Genomic DNA, 18,975 nt, shown 5'->3' with positions numbered 1-18,975 from the left:
TGGAAAATCAGTGTGCTTATATTCATACAGAATATTGCAAGAACTGACTGTCAACAGCATTAATGCATCAAAAAAGCATGAAAAAATTACGAAGCACACTTTTTCAAGAAAAAAAAAATCACATGTTAGGCTTGATTTACAAACACAAATTAAGACAAAAAGTATCTGGATGTTTTGTAGAACATATTTATAGTTAATTTAATGAAATATGTGATTACACTGCTAGGACAAATATGTGAAGAGAGAAACCCACTTCATCTAAAAAAAAAATACACAAACATAATTGCACAAAAATAACTACAAAAGTGAAGTTAGTTCTTAGAAAAGGTACAGCACATGTCTACACTACAGTACAATTGTTTGCAGATGCAATTTGGTTTGTTGTTAATTGATGCAATGAAATTTTTTTCATCTTAAGTGTGTCTTAAAGTGTGTCTTAAACTCCACTTCCAAAACAAAGATTCACATATAATGTATTCACCCCCTTGTCATCCAAGATGTTCATGTCTTTCTTTCTCCAGTCGTAAAGAAATTATGTTTTTTGAGGAAAACATTTCAGCATTTTCCCAGTATAATGGACTGATACGGTGCCCCAAATTTGGACTTCCAAAAGGCCGTTTAAATGCAGCCTCAAACGATCCCAAATGCGGTTGTAAATGATCCCGAGGAAGAAGGGTCTTATCTAGTGAAACGATCGGTTATTTTCATTTTTAAAAAATACAATTTAAATACTTTTTAATCTCAAACGCTCGTCTTGCCTTTCTCTCCATGAACTCTGTGTATTCTGACTCAAGACAGTTAGGGTATGTCGAAAAAACTCTAAACTGTATTTTCTCCCTCAAGTTCAAAAATCATTTCAAAATCATCCTACATCGCTGCAGAAGCACCGACCCAGTCTTTGCAAAGTGAACATGCAAAGAAGATCAAACACCTGCAACAAAAAAGGTAAAACAGTGATATAGGACGATTTTGAAGTTGAGGGAGAACATGAGATGGGAATTTTTCGACATACCCTAACTGTCATGAACCCGGAACAAAAACAGTCCAGGGAGAGTAAGACAAGACGTGCGTTTGGCATTAAAAAGTATATAAATTGTATTATTTTTATTAAAATAGCCGATCGTTTTGCTAGATAAGACCCTTTTTTCGTCTGGGATCGTTTAAAACCACATTTGGGATCGTTTGAAGCCGCATTTAAACTGCATTTCAGAAGTTCAAACTTGGGACACCATATCAGTCCATTATATGGAGAAAAATGCTGAAATGTTTTCCTCAAAAAAACATAATTTCTTTACGACTGAAGAAAGAAAGACATGAACATCTTGGATGACAAGGGGGTGAGTACATTATAAGTGAATCTTTGTTTTGGAAGTGCACTTATTTAAGTGTTCAGAAACATTTAGGGTTGCTGTTTTTGAAATGCATTTTTACTCTTTATGGAACTCTTACTGTGAGAAATTTTTAGAAAGTCAGTTGTCATGGTGAAACATTGTGAAACCTTACGAAATACTTTTTCCTTTCCCTCAGGTGCGCATGAAATGTTGTCATATTTAAGACTCATTTGTAGGGTACGCCACCTCTAACCTCATTTGATTTAATTGCCTTCCTTATGGCATAATGGTACGCAGTAACCTCAGTCTGAGCTTAGATGCCATTGAAATCTTATAGGCCACCGGGGAATGAAACCTATGAAATCCTATTAGAATGTTGCAATGACAGTGAGTTCTCAAGCATGAGAGGAGCCAAAATGTGTTTCGGGCATAGTTTTTTATCTGATTTATCCTGTAATTCATCATGTTATACTCAAAAAGGCCAGCTTGAATTCTCTTGTGCTTTTTCAATCGTAGACATTCTATTTTAAGTATTTTTTTCTCCCCGCTTTTCCCTCTCAGCATCCATTTGTTATCTGGTTTTACCTTGTTTATTTTCCCTGAAACATGTTTTATCCTCAAACACTTCTCTTCTTCTAGAAATTAGACTGTTCTTCTAGAAATTAGTTGTCTATTTTTCTAGTCCCTTGAATCCTGCAACAAGGATCCGGAGACTACCAGGAAGTATTACCTTATACTGGAAATGGTTTTAAATTTGGTAATAGCTGTACTTGTGTGCTTAATTTCCCCTTCTTCTGTTACATTAAGTAGAAGGTGGCATAATCAGAACAGTAGATCCTTTTTGCAAAAATTAGAAACTAGGCGATTAAAAATGTCTTAGTCATCTTTCCCTTTACAGACTGGCCCAGATAAGGAGATTTATGCAAACACATCCTTTGATATAAAATGTTTTATTGATCATAATATCATTCCACATCCTGATGCTGTGTTTTTCCATGGCTACTGTAGAAACACTGCAATGTCACTATATAGAGGAAATTCCACAGTCTCCTAGTGATCTTTCAATTTATTACCATCTCAATGAGATGTACTGAAAACAAAGTACTCAAGAGCATGATGTGTAGCCTTTATCTTAACAGGTTTTACAGTGTTTGATCAAGAGCAGAACCTGTACAGTCATGTGTTTGGATAACCAGTACAAGCAGTTTAGAGTCATACTGGATAATCATAAATAACTGCCTGCTGTTATCAACGGGAAGTATGTATTCTATCTATCTATCTATCTATCTATCTATCTGTCTGTCTATCTATAACACTAAAGAGCTACTCTGAAGTCATTTGAGTCACTGAATTCTAACTTATGTGATATTAACAACAAATATCAGGGGAATACTGCTTGATTCAGACTTTTGACAGTGAAATGATATGTATTGGGGTGTATATTTTTCTACACTTTTTTTTTTTAATCTCAAAACCACAGAGAAAAGCTGGATTTTACCAAACACTTCAGATCCATGACAACACAAATTCTCTTTAATGTCCTTCTTGTGGTATTTTGATCATTTTGAGCACAAATTTAGTGTTATAAGGCAAATCACAGACTTTGATTTCAAATTTAAACAAATAGTATATTAAACATAATAAATACATTTACATGTAATAAATACAATAAAATATAATAAATATAATTAATTTAATTAAACAAGCATATGAATATTATTTAAAATATTATATATTTATTAATATAAAATATATTAATATATTTAATTAATTAATTAATTAAATTATTTATTTTATTACTAATTCATACATTTTTACTTTTGTTCAAAATTTTATAAAAAAATAAAAATAAAAAATATGTTTTAGTAGTTTAACAAATAATATATTAAACACTTAATTAAATTTAAATTTAATAAATAATATACAAATTTATTGAATTATATATCATAAATTAAAGTAACAAAGTAATGCAAAAGTAATTTAATATATTAAAATAATAAAGTAATTTAAGCAAATATAGAAACATATATTGTAAAATATTATATATATTTATATATAAAATATAGTAATATATTTAATTAATTAATTAATTACTAATTTATACATTTTTACTTTTGTTAAAAATTTAAAAATAAAAATACAAAATAAATGAAAAGTATTTTATAGAGATTAAAATTTAAACAAATAATATATTAAACGTAATAAATACATTTAAATTTAATAAATAATATAAAATATATTAGATTAAATTTAATTAATTAAATTAAACAAATATATTTTAGAATATTATATATTTATTTATATAAAATATATTAATATATTTAATTAATTAAAATATGTATAATATCATACATTTTACTTTTGTTAATATTATATATGTTTAACAACTGCACTACGTTTCCCTCATCTAGCTTTAACTATCTGTAATTAGAGTTAATAATTTAATATATAACTTATATTTATTATTAATATTTATTTTTTATTTAATATTTAATTATTAATTAGAATTTTTAATTATTCATTTTATGTTATTTAATTACCAATTCATACTTTCTATTTGAGACCCCGCAATGTTTTTAATCCAATATTATTCATGTATTATAAAAACTACAGCAGAATCACATCTGCTGCAGCAGCAGCGCTGACCGAATGCTCAGTACCTGCGGATGAGATTAAACCGAGCGCAAAGTGGGAGTTGATGTGGGAGGAGCTGATATATCATGGCCACGCCCACTGACAGCCAGACCGGTTAGACGGGAGATGCCCATCGCCCGCAGGCATTTGACTTACCTGAGAGTTGCAGGAACGCACATCTGCTTAAGACACCAACTAAGCTTTGCGTGAGACCGGTTACATAAGCAAGAAAAGCAGAAATCAGCCAGTTCAATGTAGCCATCCTGCTAGAACGATCACTAAAGCGGGATTATAGGAGCTCATCATCGCCTTATGAACAGCGGGTAAGCGCAAAACCGATACTTTTCTGCTCCTTGAGATGTCGAAGACATTATTTTGAACGCACTTTTATGTAATATTGCATGCATATTAAGTACTCAACAAGGTTTTATAATGCAGAACAGTAATTTTATAGCCTACGGTAGAAATGTTCTGTTGAATGATTTGACAGAACTGTAACAACAAAAATACGGCTGAACTACATATTCTTTCTGTAATTAATATTAATTTTTACATTTAAATGTACTTCATTTAAAAATTTTATATTTAAGCAACTTTACAATGGTTGTTATAATGAGTTATTAGTTAGCGACGAACTGCATTTATTCAAGTAAACTAGATAGATAGATAGATAGATTGTTTATAAATTGAACTTATAAATAAACCATTTGCACAGCTTTATAAGTGTTTCTGAGATGGAGCACAAGAATAATGTGTTTTTTTGTCCAAAAAAGGAAAAAAAAAAGCATAATCAGGCTGTAAAACATGTCATACTTAATATAGGAGTTATATACAGTGCATTTGTTGTTGCAAATAATGATCTGTGAATCAGTAAGTGAATATGAATGAACCACAGCTTTACATGATTACATATTAAGTAGGCTGTGTGCTATCATTGTGTGCTGATATTATAATTCATTATTATACACTTAACAGGAACTGTGATGTAAAGTGTGACTTAAATCTTTTTGATTTTGACGTAATAATCAAGTAACTGGCCTAGAATCAGAGCAGGGCTTTACAGTCTAATTATACTAGCGGGTGGAAAGTGCTGATATAGGCGTTCATTATGTAATGAGCTTTGCATCGGTCTAATCCAGGGAATAAGAGGACAGAATGGCTGTGAAGTCTTCCATGTTCCACTTTGTCAATGCGCGTTAACAGTTCAGTAATAGGTGACTTATGTTTCAGAGTTAAGAGTTGGTTGTTGGTGTCTTATTTGATCCTTTTGTCAGCTGGAAGTTCAAAAAGAGGCGGAGATCTCATTTGAATATTGATTAGAACCTTCATAGTCTGGAATATTGATTAGAAAATTAATAGTTTGCCTTTAGTTTAGATTTCTTCATCGTAAATAATTATGCTTTTGCTCTTGTAATGCTGAACTGAAACTGAACAAATTCCTGTTTCACGTGGTTGTACAAGAAAAATAATCTGTTCATCTTGATATGATGCCAATAAACTGAAGTCAGACAAGTGTACGGTACGAGCAGAAATCAAATTCTGTTTGTCGCATGTGTTTAATATGAATGCTATTCATATGCATAAAACCAATCAGTGCCTCTGCGCTTAGTGTTGGGTACAGAACACATCGGAAGAGCTGACAATAGCTTCTTAACCTGATTAAACTGAGACCTGCCACTTCCTAAGCGGCCATTCAGCTGTTTGTATCAATGAAAGTGTTCAACACACTTGTATATTATCCTGTATATTGAGCTGGCTAATAAAACTCCCAATATTTTGTTGGTTAGAGCCATCTTGAGGGCCTTGATTGCCAGTAAGACTCAGATGTTTGGAGAATATGTGTGGTAAATGTGGCCAGCAGTTCTGACTGAACGTTCACAGATATTGATTGAATATATTGCTTTTAATGTTTTGAAGAGGGGTTTGTGGGCATGTAGGATATAAAAGCTTCTTCAGCAGTGGCCTATTTCCTGTGCTCTTCATAAACTCATTCCCTTCTGCATGATTTTATGCTTTTATTGCTTGGCATCATCACCTATGTACAGATCTTATGTCAGTGTGATGATGTTGTTGAGTCACCGCAGGCATTTGTTTGTTCTTTAGAATGAGTCATTTTTGGATGCTGTGTTTACTCAGGTGGTTCTCATATAGCAGCAGTTGCTGAACGTCTGAACGTTTGAAAAATCGCTTGGAAGATTTTAATTAAATCATTACATTATATTTTGTTCTTCCAAAAATCCATTGTAAGGATATTAGTAGGCATGATATACAGTGAATTTGGATTACTTTTATGATCATTTATGGACTGTTATAGAGCTTTATCCTCTTTGGAGATAACGGACATGGTAACTGTAAAGTTGTAAAGTTGTTACTTCAAGAAAAACAGCATAAAGTTTTGAAAATATTGGTTAAGGTGAGGGGAAAAAAAATTGTATACCATTGTACAGAAGGCTAAATGTCATTTTTACATAAAATACAGTAAAATTCTATAGTAAAACCTGTTAATTGGTTGTTAAAAATTGTTGGTTATACAAAAATTTTAAATGGTTTAACATTGCATTACTGTAAAATACTCTCAAATGTTTTCAACTCTCAAAATTTGCAGGCAAAAATTATGAATGATCAAATAGTTTATGCTATTATATCACAATATGAGCAATTTTATTTCACTGTAGTGATGTATATCACAGATACATATGGTTATTTTTGCTTTAAATAAGGTCTTTATGATATAAACATTTTTGATATCATAGAAATTTTGTCACCAGTGTCAATATCACAAAAAAACTAATACTAGCCTAAATTAAAACAAAACAAAAAAAGACAAACAGTCAGCGATTAAAAAAAAAAAAGAAACTAATTACAGGCAATTGGACAAAAAACTACAGTAGAACAAATAAATATGATATGCTACATACATTGTATAAAGTAATCAAATGTATAAAAATACTGCATATTCTTCACTGTGCAAACTGAATATTTACATAGTGATTGAGTCAAGAGCAGTGAGAGATTTTCTCTTTTGTTGTTTGATTAACATGAACGTCAACAGGAATATTAGACTACTGGCAGTTAAGAGCTGCCCAGATCCAATATACTGTTGCACATGTATGTTCTCTCTCAGCTGTTTCTCAGCTGTCACTTAAGACCTAAATTACTGTGTTTATGAGGATACTTGCAAATTTGACAAATTTCTACCAGTTAATCGTGTCTACCGGCATATCCACCCCTATTATTGGTCATGTTTTATGGACACGCCACTTATGAACTCATTTATTGTGTGCTTTTCTATTTACCACCTGTATTATGGTGATTATCAGTACGTTTTAAGGTAAAATGCAGATTTTGTTAATTCAAATGGATGAAAAATATATAGACATTCCATAATACCAGAAACATTGTCATGGTAATTTATTCTGTGAACTTCTTGCAACAACAGCTGCCAGGTTTTTATTAAAATTGTACCTTAATTTACTTTCTTTGCAATGTGAGCCATGAAATAATTCATGCAGGTGTTCATTTTTCCTCGATTACTGTAGTCTGTGCTATTGATGTAGGACTGTTCTCTGCAAAGAAATAATGATTGAACATAACAACAGTGCTTTAGAAGCTTTACATGCTTGATTAATGAACATAATGGAACTGCCATTCAGGTAATTCACTGCCAGTTGAACTGAACTGAAGTCAATAGAAATAGACTGAAGTCAATAGAAATCATTCAAGTCAGCAGCGCTCACTTTGTGACAAGCTGTCAAAGCTATCCTGAAATTAAACATACCATTTAAAATGAGCAGACCAATGCTGAAATGTACTCTGGAAATCTGGCAACCAGGAACGAACTCGTCTTTGTCTTGAAGAAATGTGAATTCTCAAACACAAGTGCTGATATATGTTTAGATTATATGAGCAAATGTCAGAATGGTTGTCCGACTGGTTTCACTGTTAACTTATAGCTTTGTGTTATTTCAACAACAATGGCCATTTTTATCTATACAAACAAAATATTTTGGGTTCTGCTTAGTATACAGTTCTTGTAACACAGCTTGTAAATATAATTGTGAAATATATCATTCAGATGCATTCCTTACAGACTGATTCATTCAGGCATAGCTCATCTAAAAATTACAATTCTGTCATCATTTACAGTACTTACTCTTAAGCTATTACAAATCGGTGTGACTTTTTTTCTTTTTAAACACACACACACACACACACACACACACACACACACACAAAATATATTTTCAGAAATGTCAGCATGTTTAGAATTGTTTTGTTATTTTGGACAGCATTGACTTCCATTGTATAGACAAAAAGAGTTCTTCAAAATGTCAAATTTTGTGATCTGCAGAAGAAAGAAAGGTTTAGAACAGCATGAGGCTTAGTAAATGATGAGTTATTTTTTTATTTAAAATTTTGTGGACTTTCTGTGGAAGCCCATTTCTGCTTTGTTAGAAAAAAAATGTGAGAATTAAACTCAGAATTGCGAAGGAAAATGTAAGAATTGTAAGATAAAAACTCAACTGCAAAATATTAAACTCTCAAATGTGAGAAAAAAAGTCAGAATTATGAGATAGCATTATGAAAGTCACAGTTGCCTTTTTTCCCCTCACCTTTTCTATCATAATTGTGAGATATAAACTCAGAATTCTGAGGAAACAGTCAGAATTGTAAGAAACACAGAATTCTGAGGAAAAAGTGAGAAAGAAAAGGTTTAAAAAAGGTAATTATGACTTTTTAATCTCACTATTTACTTTTTCCTACAGTTCTAAGTTCATATCTTACTTTTTCCTCAGAATTGCGAGATATAAACTCAGAATTCTGAGAAAAAAGTCAGAATTGTAAGAAAAGTCAGAATTCTGAGTTTATATCTAAAGTAAGATTTAAACGTAGAACTGTGGAAAAAGGTATATTGTTGCCTTTTTTTATTTTTATTCCGTGGTGGAAACAAGCTTCCATAACTATCCCTTTAAGAAAAAGGCAATTTATTGCTGCATTGTTGTAAGCCAAGTAGCAGATCAAGTGTGTCATTAGTAACTCATCACGAGTTTACATCTTCAGTATGATCTGATTATATTTGAATGACGACAGACTGCTTTAGAGATTTGTGTTAATTAGTCTTACGCGGTCTTGGCCACCCACCTGAACGACTAGATATTTGTCCCCAAAGACACAGGTCCACCCGTCAACAATGTAATGATCCTAATCCCTAACGTTAGTCTGGATTTGGCTCGTGGCCTATCACCTTTCAGGTCTATGTCACCCGCTAGTGCAACACTACACCTCTGAGGAGGCGGCAGGTTGGATCTGGCTCGCGCTGGATGGTTATGTATTGTGCAACTGCTACAGAGTTTCGCTGCGGGGGCTGGAAAACAGTATTTGGAAGGACAACACACTGTAGACTCACAAATGTCTGACAACAGTAAACTGTCAGGGATAAAAGTGTTAATCGACTGTGAAAGTTTCTATTTGAGAGCATCTTTGAGATGCTTCCTGCTATGGTTTTCTACTGAACTCTGGATAATATCTAAACAGATGGCCCCATTCCTGGAAATCTGTAATTGTGTTTCTTAGACAGACTTTTGGCATGTGACAACATGCTCTACATACTGTACACTGAAAAACAAATAGGTGTTGAAAGAGTTTTCACTGAGAAAATGCTAGTAAGTTTCACAATAAATAAAGAAATGACAAGTAACACTGAATTGAATATGAAATTTTAAAGTAAACGATGTAAAACATGCTCCAATAATCTTTTTTAATCTGATTTTTTTAGTGTAGATCCCAAAACTTTGATGTGTATATATATATATATATATATATATATATACACATACATACACATACACATACATACATACATACATATAGACCATTTACATATAGATGTAAACATACTGGTCCTGATACACTTCCTGTTTCTTTTTTTTTTAACTTTACACAAACATCACAAAAAAATATAACCAACATAACATTTGACTGGATGAAAATGTTAAATTAGCACCTTTAAAATGTATTTGTATATGTGAAATAAAACAAAAATAAAAAACAAAAAAACAGGAAGCGCTTCTGGACCAGTGTTGTTTACATCTAGCGAAATGGTCTATATATGTGACCCTGGACCACAAAACCAGTCTTAAGTCGCTGGGGTTTATTTATAGCAATAGCCAAAAATACATGGTATGGGTCAAAATTATTGATTTTTCTTTTATGGCAAAAATCATTTGGAAATTACGTAAAGATCATGTTCCATGAAGATATTTTGTAAAATTCCTACTGTAAATGTATGAAAACTTAATTTTTGATTAGTAATAAACTTATTTTCTCAATATTTTGATTTTTGTGCACCCTCAGATTCCTGATTTTTAAATAGTTGTATCTCGGTCCCCAGCAGGCACACAAGGTCATAAGAAGCTGATATTTGGTTAAATTTGGGTTGCGACATCGGCTGACCAAAATTCAATGTAAATTCAACGTTTAATGTCAACGTTAAATTGATGTCCAATACCAGTGTCAGCTGACGTTGATATTTTGTTGTTTTTAGGTTGTGTAACCAAAATCCAACATTAAGTCAGCGTCAAATTGACGTCAAATACTGACATCAACACGATTTTTATTCTCAACCAAAATTCACATCTGTCCGACATCATGTCCAACGTCGACCTGACGTTATATAGACGTCCAGTACATTAATGAAAAGCTTATTTATCCAGCTTTCATATGATGTATAAATCTCAGTTTTGAAAAAATGACCCTTATGACTGGTTTTGTGATCCAGGGTCACATATATATTTCTTTCTCTCTTACTTTCTTGTTTTTGTCTACAGTACAGTATTTTTGTGTCAAATCCGTTTAATACCCATATAAATAGACACATTATAGGGTTTAATCGCATATAACTGGATTTTCTTCAGCAAACATACAATTATGTTTTCTCCTCATAATAAGGGCTCTAATGCACTCCTGCTGGCATACGATGATTCACAACCTTGGCATTATTTTCTGCCAAGAGGTCTAGGGTAGAAGCGAAAAATGCATTTTATTTTATTTTGTTACCATGACTACCAGCATCATGCCATCTTTTTGACTGAACAACTATTATACCATCTTGAGTGATAGGTTAAATGGTAAATATAGCCATTCTAATTGGAAATTTGCACTTGCTGTCTCTAGGTGATGCATGCTGAAATAACTTACATAAGCTCAGCGCTCTGTAACGATACTCAAACTTTGACAGACATGCAGAGTCAAGACTGTCATTCATTTACATTCCTGAATGACTCAGAATTTATTTGCACTTAGTAAAAACAGATTTGAGCCCTGTTGGAAATCAACATTGTATTTTTGGTTATTCAATAGTTTTTTAAAGTCTCACCAAGACTGCATTTATATGACTAAAAATACAGTAAAAACAGCTAAATTATGAAATAGCTTTATTATTTAAAATAACTATTTTTGATTTCAGTATATTTTAACATGTAATTTATTCTTGTGATGCAAAGCTGAATTTTCAGCATCATTACTCCTGTTTTCATTCTCACATGTTCTTTCAGAAATCATTCTAATATGCTGATTTGCTGGTTCAGAAACGTTTCTAATCATCCAATGTTCAAAACAGTGTTGTTGTTTCCTAGCTCTCCCCAATTCACAGTAGGTAAAATTATGCAGCGAAATTAGGTCAGGCAATCCTCCTAGATCTTTTCATAGCTTTAACCTGAGAACATTATTTCCTAATGCAAGCAAGACCTGTCAGAGCTCTATCTATGGAATTATAAGGGACAGAAATGGCAAAGAAGAGTCGAGGGTGAGCGAGAGAGCGAGTTGCTTGATAATCTTCAGATACGTGCCGACTTGTCGACAAGCCCCTGCTTGCTGCCGTTCACCCGGCTTAGCGACTTACCCCCCCCTGGAAGTTATGTAAGATAGCTGTAAACAGTAGGAGGGCAATCTTCTAATGCCAATTATCAGATCAAAAGGAACATTCTTACAATCAAAGCATCAGAGTGGGTAATGCCATCAGGAATAGACGCAGTAAATGAATGGCTACTGTAAAGCTAGATGGAGATGACTTTAAGGGATAGTTTACCCAAAAATGAAAATTCTGTCATTAACTATTCAACCCTCATGTCATTCCAAACCTGTTGTGTTCTTCGCAACACAAATAAGAAAACTTTTGATGAAATCAGTGTGCTTTCTGACCTTGCATAGACCGCAACTGACACATTTAAGGCCCAGAAAGGTAGTAAGGACATTGTTAAAATAGTCCATGTGACCATGCATCGTGGTACTCTCATGAACATGCATCAGAGACTGACACAGAAGAGAAGAAAAAGTAGTTTTGTAGCTTCATAAAATTAAGGTTGAACCACTGTCACATGGGCTAATTTAACGATGTCCATACTACCATTCTGGGGCTTGAACGTATCTGTTGCGTTGCTGTCTATGCAGGGTCAGAAAGCTCTCTGATTTCATCCAAAATATCTTAATTTGTGTTCTGAAGATGAACAAAGGTCTTACAGGTTTGGAACGACATGAGGGTGAGTAATTAATGACAGAATTTTCATTTTTGGGTGAACTATCACTTTAATGTTGCATTTACTCTCACCACAAGCTAGCTGGATTTACTGACTGTCAGTGATTTTTACAGAACAGTTTAGAGTGCTGCATTTGTTTGTCAGTGGACAAGCTTTCAGTGCATTCATACTAGTCAATAAATCAATGCAAGATTACGTCTGGGTTGTTACCTTTAGAAAGGTCTTGCTTAAGGTCATTTCTGCTTCATTTCTTGACATAAATGCATTGAAATAACCTGAAGAGCAATGATTAATTTAATTTGGGTTACTGTGGCAGTATATACGTGTCATAGTCAGATAAGCCTCATTAAGGGGATTAAACTCGATCCAGGATTCTGTTTTGAAGATTATAGGGTCAGCAATCTGTACACCTTTATAGCTTTGCTGATTGATTGTCAATTAAGGTTAATACACAACAGACCAATTAGACGACAGTTAAGCGATTTTTCTGTACTGAATTTAGTCATTAATTCATTTTTTAAAATATTTATGTATTTCTCAGATGTATGTATCTTAGGGGGCATTTACCAGGGCTATTATATGTAACTAAAACAAAAATCATAAAAAAACAAAAACAACTTTTGTTACTTAAAATATAATAATTTTTAATAAATATATATGTATGTAAACTTTTTTTTTAATTATTTCTGCTAGTTGCCAAGTAAACATTTCTCTATATAGACATTAAAAAAAATAAAATCAAAATAATTTAAAATATGAATGAAAAATAATATTTCAATGATACTAAAATAACACTATTTAAAAATTGATACAGGTTCACTGACTTGACATTTGTTGTTTATTATTTAATTTATTCATTAGTTGAATGCTAGTATTGTAGCCCCCTAATTGTTTTCTTTTTTCCTTTTTTTAACATATTTTTGAAATCCAAATGGGTTCAGACATCTGTCTCTGACACCTGAAAGTTCAATGAAAGTCTGTTAAAAGTGAAAAGCTAAAAATTTGAAGTTTACAAACTTTCTAGGTCACCATGGTGTCTTTTTAGTCTTGATGGTCTTGAGGTTTCAGGCTACTGTTATTCTGCTGTCCTTGGTACTGAAGTGTTTTTAATATTGACCAGAATCTGGCAACATTAGAAGATATGAGACATATGCACTTTACTTCATCTGACTATAGGGATCAGGCAGGTTAAAGAGTGCTCTCAGGCAGTGAAGACTTTGTTTGTTTCTTCCTCTATTCCATGAAATGGGTAGCTTTTCAAATCATTGCGAAGTCAAGTCAAAGACCAGCCCTAGATTCAACGGATACTTTGGATGCTTTGCCTTTCATAGATGGTTTTGGCCTATTGACAGATGACAAAAGAGAGTCCTAGATGTGAGGGGAACAGGCTGAAACTAGAGCGCTGCTGTAGGGCGACTAACCGACGCAGTGGGTGGGAGATGTTTAATTTTAAATAAAACAGGACGTGAATATTAAAAAGTGAGTGGGAAGAGAGAGTAGTGTCAGGAGATCATATTTTGGGAGTTCTCCTTTGTGTCTGTCTTTTGTGAAATACAAAAGAAGATATTTTGAAAAATGTCTTTGATTTTATATAGGCTAGACTTTGAAAGTCAAATGGACCAGTGTTTGGACTTGGACCCCCACTGTCTTTTATTGTATGGACAAAATCATTTGATACTTTCCTCGAAATCTCATTTTTGTGCTTTAAAGTAGAAATTAAGTCAAACAGGTTTGGAACGACCTGAGGGTGAGTAAATAGTTGTAATTTTTTTGGTGAATTAGCCCTTAAGGAAATCTAGCTTCTCATGAACTGTCAGATAGATCACCTGATCCCTTTGTTTATGTTTAGTAAGAAAGCAATAAATTAACATTCAGTGTTAAATGTAGTTTTGCAGGTTCTTAGCCTGGAACTACAGAGCCCATAAAAAAAACATGGTGATAGTGAACAAAATTAGACAGGAGGAAAAATTTATTTCAGTGCTTTTGCTTTCCCCCTAGAAATTTTGCAATTCCTCAAAACAAACCTTTTGCGTTCCCCTGAGAAACTTTAATGAAAAAACTTGGTGGAACTAATATAAGGTATGAAAAAATGACTATAATTCAGTGTTTTTGAGGGTGAATGCAAAGTTTGTCAGGGGGATGTAACAGTTTTGCGAATGAACGCAAGGTTTTTCTAGGAAATGCAAATGTTTTGCGAAAGAATGCACAGTTTCTCAGGGGAACGCAAGTGTTTTGGTAGAGAATGCCAAGTTTTTTGGGAGAACCCCAATGTTTTGCGAGAAAACAAAGTTTCTTGGGGAAAGGCAAATGTTTTGAGAGAGAACACCAAGTTTCTTGGGGGAACCCCAATGTTTTTTGATAAAAACGTAAAGTTTCTTGGGGGAATGCAAATATTCTGCGAGAAAACACAAAGTTTCTTGGGGAAAGGCAAATATTTTGTGAGAGAACACAAAGTTTCTTGGGGAAGCGCAAATGTTTTGCAAAAGAACGCAAGGTTTCTCAAATGTTTTAGTAGAGAATGCTAAGTTTTTTGGGGGAACCCCAATGTTTTGTGAGAAAACAAGGTTTCTTGGGGAAAGGCAAATGTTTTTCGAAAGAACGCAACGTTTCTCAGGGTAACGCAAGTGTTTTGGTAGAGAACGATGTTTTTTGGGGGAACCCCAATGTTTTGCAAGACAACAAATTTTCTTGGGGAAAGGCAAATGTTTTTTGAGAGAACGCAGTTTCTTGGGGAAAGGCAAATGTTTTGCGAGAGAATGTAAAGTTTTTCAGACTAACGCAAATGTTTTGAGAGAGAACATTAAATTTCTTGGGGGAACCCCAATGTTTTGTGAGAAAAACAAAGTTTCTTGGGGGAACGCAAATGTTTTGCTAAATAACGCAAAGTTTCTCAGGGGAATGCAAGTGTTTTAGTAGAGAATGCTAAGTTTTTTGGGGGAACCACAATGTTTTGTGAGGAAAAGTTTCTTGGGGAAAGGCAAATGTTTTGCCAGAGAACGCCAAGTTTCTTGGGGAAACGCAAATATTTTGCAAAAGAACGCAAAAGTTTCTTGGGGGAACCCCAATGTTTCGCGAGAAAATGTAAAGTTTTTTGGGGAAATGCAAATGTTTTGTGAGAGAAACAAATTTTCTCTGGGGAACCTAACCATTTTTCAAGAAAACTTAAATGTTTTGTGAGAAAATGCAACATTTTTTTATTCCATCTCATCTTTTTTTCCATCATCAAGTCCTCTTATGGCCTCCAGAAGCAAAAAATTGTTCAAAAACTGTATTTCAATCCATCCCAAGCTAATCATTTTCAGCAATGCATAGTTGAGTTGTAGGCTTTTTGACCCATTCATGATGGAAAGCAACAAAACTGTGGCCTCCTTCAATATTCATGCTTGTTGATCTCACTGAGGCTCTGGTGGGCTGCCAGCTTGTGTTGGGTCAGTGTCATGCACTATTCAACTCTTCAACACGCTAGAGAATGAAGTCCAACACACTTTAACCGAGTCTTTCTGTTATGATGATATAATCCCTTACGTAATCAGATATGGAGAAAATGCCAGCTGGAGAACATTTTTTTTCTTTTTTAATCTATGATGCCACCCTGTTCACAAGGGGAAATAAAAGTTCTTGCTCTCTCTCTCGCGCGCTCTCTCTCTCTCCCCCTCATTTTCTATCTGTCATCATGTTTACGTCTATCTAAATCTGCAGTCCTAATATCATGCTTTCTATGTGCTTAGTGCTTATTTTTGTCATCAGATTAATGGTAGGCTGGAGATTAAGCAGATTCCACAGAGGAATCAGATGCCAAATGTATTTGCATATTATTTCCATGCTTACACTGGTAGCACTTAATATCGTAAAGCTGATATTTTAGGTGAGAAAAGAGTCAGTGTGACAAAGCAGAAAATAAAAAAATCTAATTGATTGATTAGTTTGTGTTCACATGCTACAATTAGTGCAGATTGAATTAATTCTCAAGGCTAAATTCTAATGAAAACAAATGCCTGGTAATTTAGTTTTCAGAGAATTGTCATGTTTTGCTAGCACAAGTCCATTGTTTTCTAACAGTTTAAGTTTCAATGTATTACACAAAGTCAGGTCAAAAGTGCATAGGTCATGACCTCATCCATCCAGATTTATTAGTACGGGCATTGATTGGAAAGAAGTGCAATTGATTTAGACTTTTACAGAGATCAGTTATATGCACAGGCAAACTTTGAAGCTTTTGCGAGTTGGTTCAATGTCACTGGTAACATACTTCAGAAGTTCTGAGTAGTTTTTCCAGACAACTTAAATTAGTGTAAATTTAGTAAATTAGTGTAAATTTTGGCATCACTATTGCTTATTTTTCATCTAAAACCTTGCACCAAAGCTCAGTCTGCACACTGGGACTAAATGACATGAATTAGTGCTTAAATAGTGGAATTTCTTGAAGAGAAATGTGACCCTGGACCACAAAACCAGTCTTATGTTGCATAAGTATATTTGTAGCAATAGCCAACAATTCATCAGATGGGTCAAATTTATCGATTTTTCTTTTATGCCAAATATCATTAGAATATTAAGTAAAGATCATGTTCCATGAAGATATTTTGTAAATTTCCCACTGTAAATATATCAAAACTTAATTTTTTATTAGTAATATGCATTGCTGTTGACTTAATTTGGACAACATTAAAGGCGATTTTCTCAGTATTTTGACTTTTTTTGCACCATCAGATTCCAGATTTTCAAATAGTTGTATCTCGGCCAAATATTGTCCCTTCCTAACAAACCATACATCAACAGAATGCTTATTAATTCATGTTTCTGATGATGTATAAATCTCAATTTCGAGAAATTTACACTTATGACTGGTTTTGTGGTCCATGGCCACAAAAGTGATTTTTGGGCAACCCCCCCAAATGTTTCCTATTTGCTAAAAACACTTCCCTTGATTCAAATCCCTCTAAATGTATTCTGATGTTTCTTTTGGCACTGTAAAGATAACATTAGTGCCAAAAATGATAAGTGATTTACTAAAAACGCTAATGTAGCTTGCCTAGTCTTAGATGCTTAGTTTGTTCATGACTGTACAATAGAGTTCACCTTTTAAAGTTCACCTTTTTGCTCTTGCCTTTTTTCATACAAATTTCTTGTATTAAAGTTACATAAAAACCTCACCTGTAACAGTTAGGTTGCATATTAAAGGTAATATTGTCAATATATAACGTAATATTTAGAGTTACAGAATTTTAGTTTGTAATACAGCCATGTCATAAATATTCAACCCCTATTCAACGTTGCTATTTTTAAGTCACTTGTTTGTATGATAGGGCACAAAATTGTGTTAAAATACAAAGAAGTCTTTGGAAATTCGGTAACAAAACTTAACTAGCTTTAGCTGGTACACACACACACAAATTTAGCACATGAGTGCGCTGAAGTTGAGTGGCAAATAAACCAAAACAAGTCAACGCTCTCACAAAAGCTGAAGAGAATATATTATATTTTGTTACCTATTTAAAAAGCTTAATATTTGGAAATTGTTTCCATAGACCTTTAAACCTTTGATTGGGGGCATGGATCTCCCTGCCTATTTTATGAGTTGAGCAATTCATTCTGAAGTTTTACATGCCAATAGCAGTCTTTTTTTCTCGTTGGTAGAAAGGTGATGTTAAAAATCATAGTTAAAACCTTCGCCTGAAAGTCTATGTCTTGCAGTAAACATACAGAAATAACCTATAAAACTAGTGGAAAAAATTCCACACTAAGAGATATTGCTGTTTTACATGGCGCTTTGGTCATGTAAAATGTAGAAAGTGGCAGTTTGATGACCACTATATTTTTAACTAGTAGGCAGCTGGTTGTAAAACCTCATGAAATATAGATGGGACTTTTTACAGTAACTAAATGACTCGGGCTGATCAGAATTGCTCTGTTCTCTTAAATCAAACAGATCATGATTTATATTGTCTTTTGATAAGATGTACTGAAGGAACAAATGAAAGTTCTGGTATTGTTGAGAAAGAGGATAGTTATTGTTTATCTCCAGTGAGTGAGATATTGGATTATTGTGAAATTGCCTCCTGTCGTGGGTACAAGAATAAAACGTTATGTCTTCAGTTTGATGTACAGATAAAAACATTTGTGCAAAAACACCTCGTTCCAGGAAGAATGTTTCTACACAAACAGAAATGATAAAATCAGATCTGAAGAAAAACAACAAACAAACAAAAACAAAGAAGCAATCGAACGATTGCTAATTCAGAAAATATTACATTTTATTTTATGTGAACTAGAACTATAGTTTTGTTTGGATCACATTCATAAAATATCAGAAGTGGCTTATTTGACTGCTCTGGTTTAAGATTGTAATGGTTCCTCGTACTACTCTATATACAGTGTCTTATGTTTATACTGAACACAGAAGGTTCAATACCTCTGAATCAATTACAGTTGCTGTATCTACACTCCACAGCAACCTTTTAGTATGCTTTTTCTTA

General features: G+C 33.4%; 1 protein-coding gene across 1 annotated transcript in view; it reads left to right on the top strand.

The window, feature by feature from the left end:
• The first annotated feature begins 4,096 nt into the window (after positions 1-4,096).
• prlra (prolactin receptor a) overlaps positions 4,097-18,975 on the top strand; it is a 31,989-nt gene continuing 17,110 nt past the window's right edge. The window contains exon 1 of the mRNA XM_051093181.1: positions 4,097-4,288. The gene's annotated coding sequence lies outside the window, so the exon portion shown is untranslated. The remainder of the gene's footprint in view (positions 4,289-18,975) is intronic.

The sequence above is a fragment of the Labeo rohita genome, chromosome 21 (assembly GCF_022985175.1).
Source record: "Labeo rohita strain BAU-BD-2019 chromosome 21, IGBB_LRoh.1.0, whole genome shotgun sequence".
In the NCBI taxonomy this organism is placed as follows: domain Eukaryota; kingdom Metazoa; phylum Chordata; class Actinopteri; order Cypriniformes; family Cyprinidae; genus Labeo; species Labeo rohita.
Note: the sequence above shows the minus strand (reverse complement) of the source record. Positions and strands in the feature narration are given on the sequence as shown.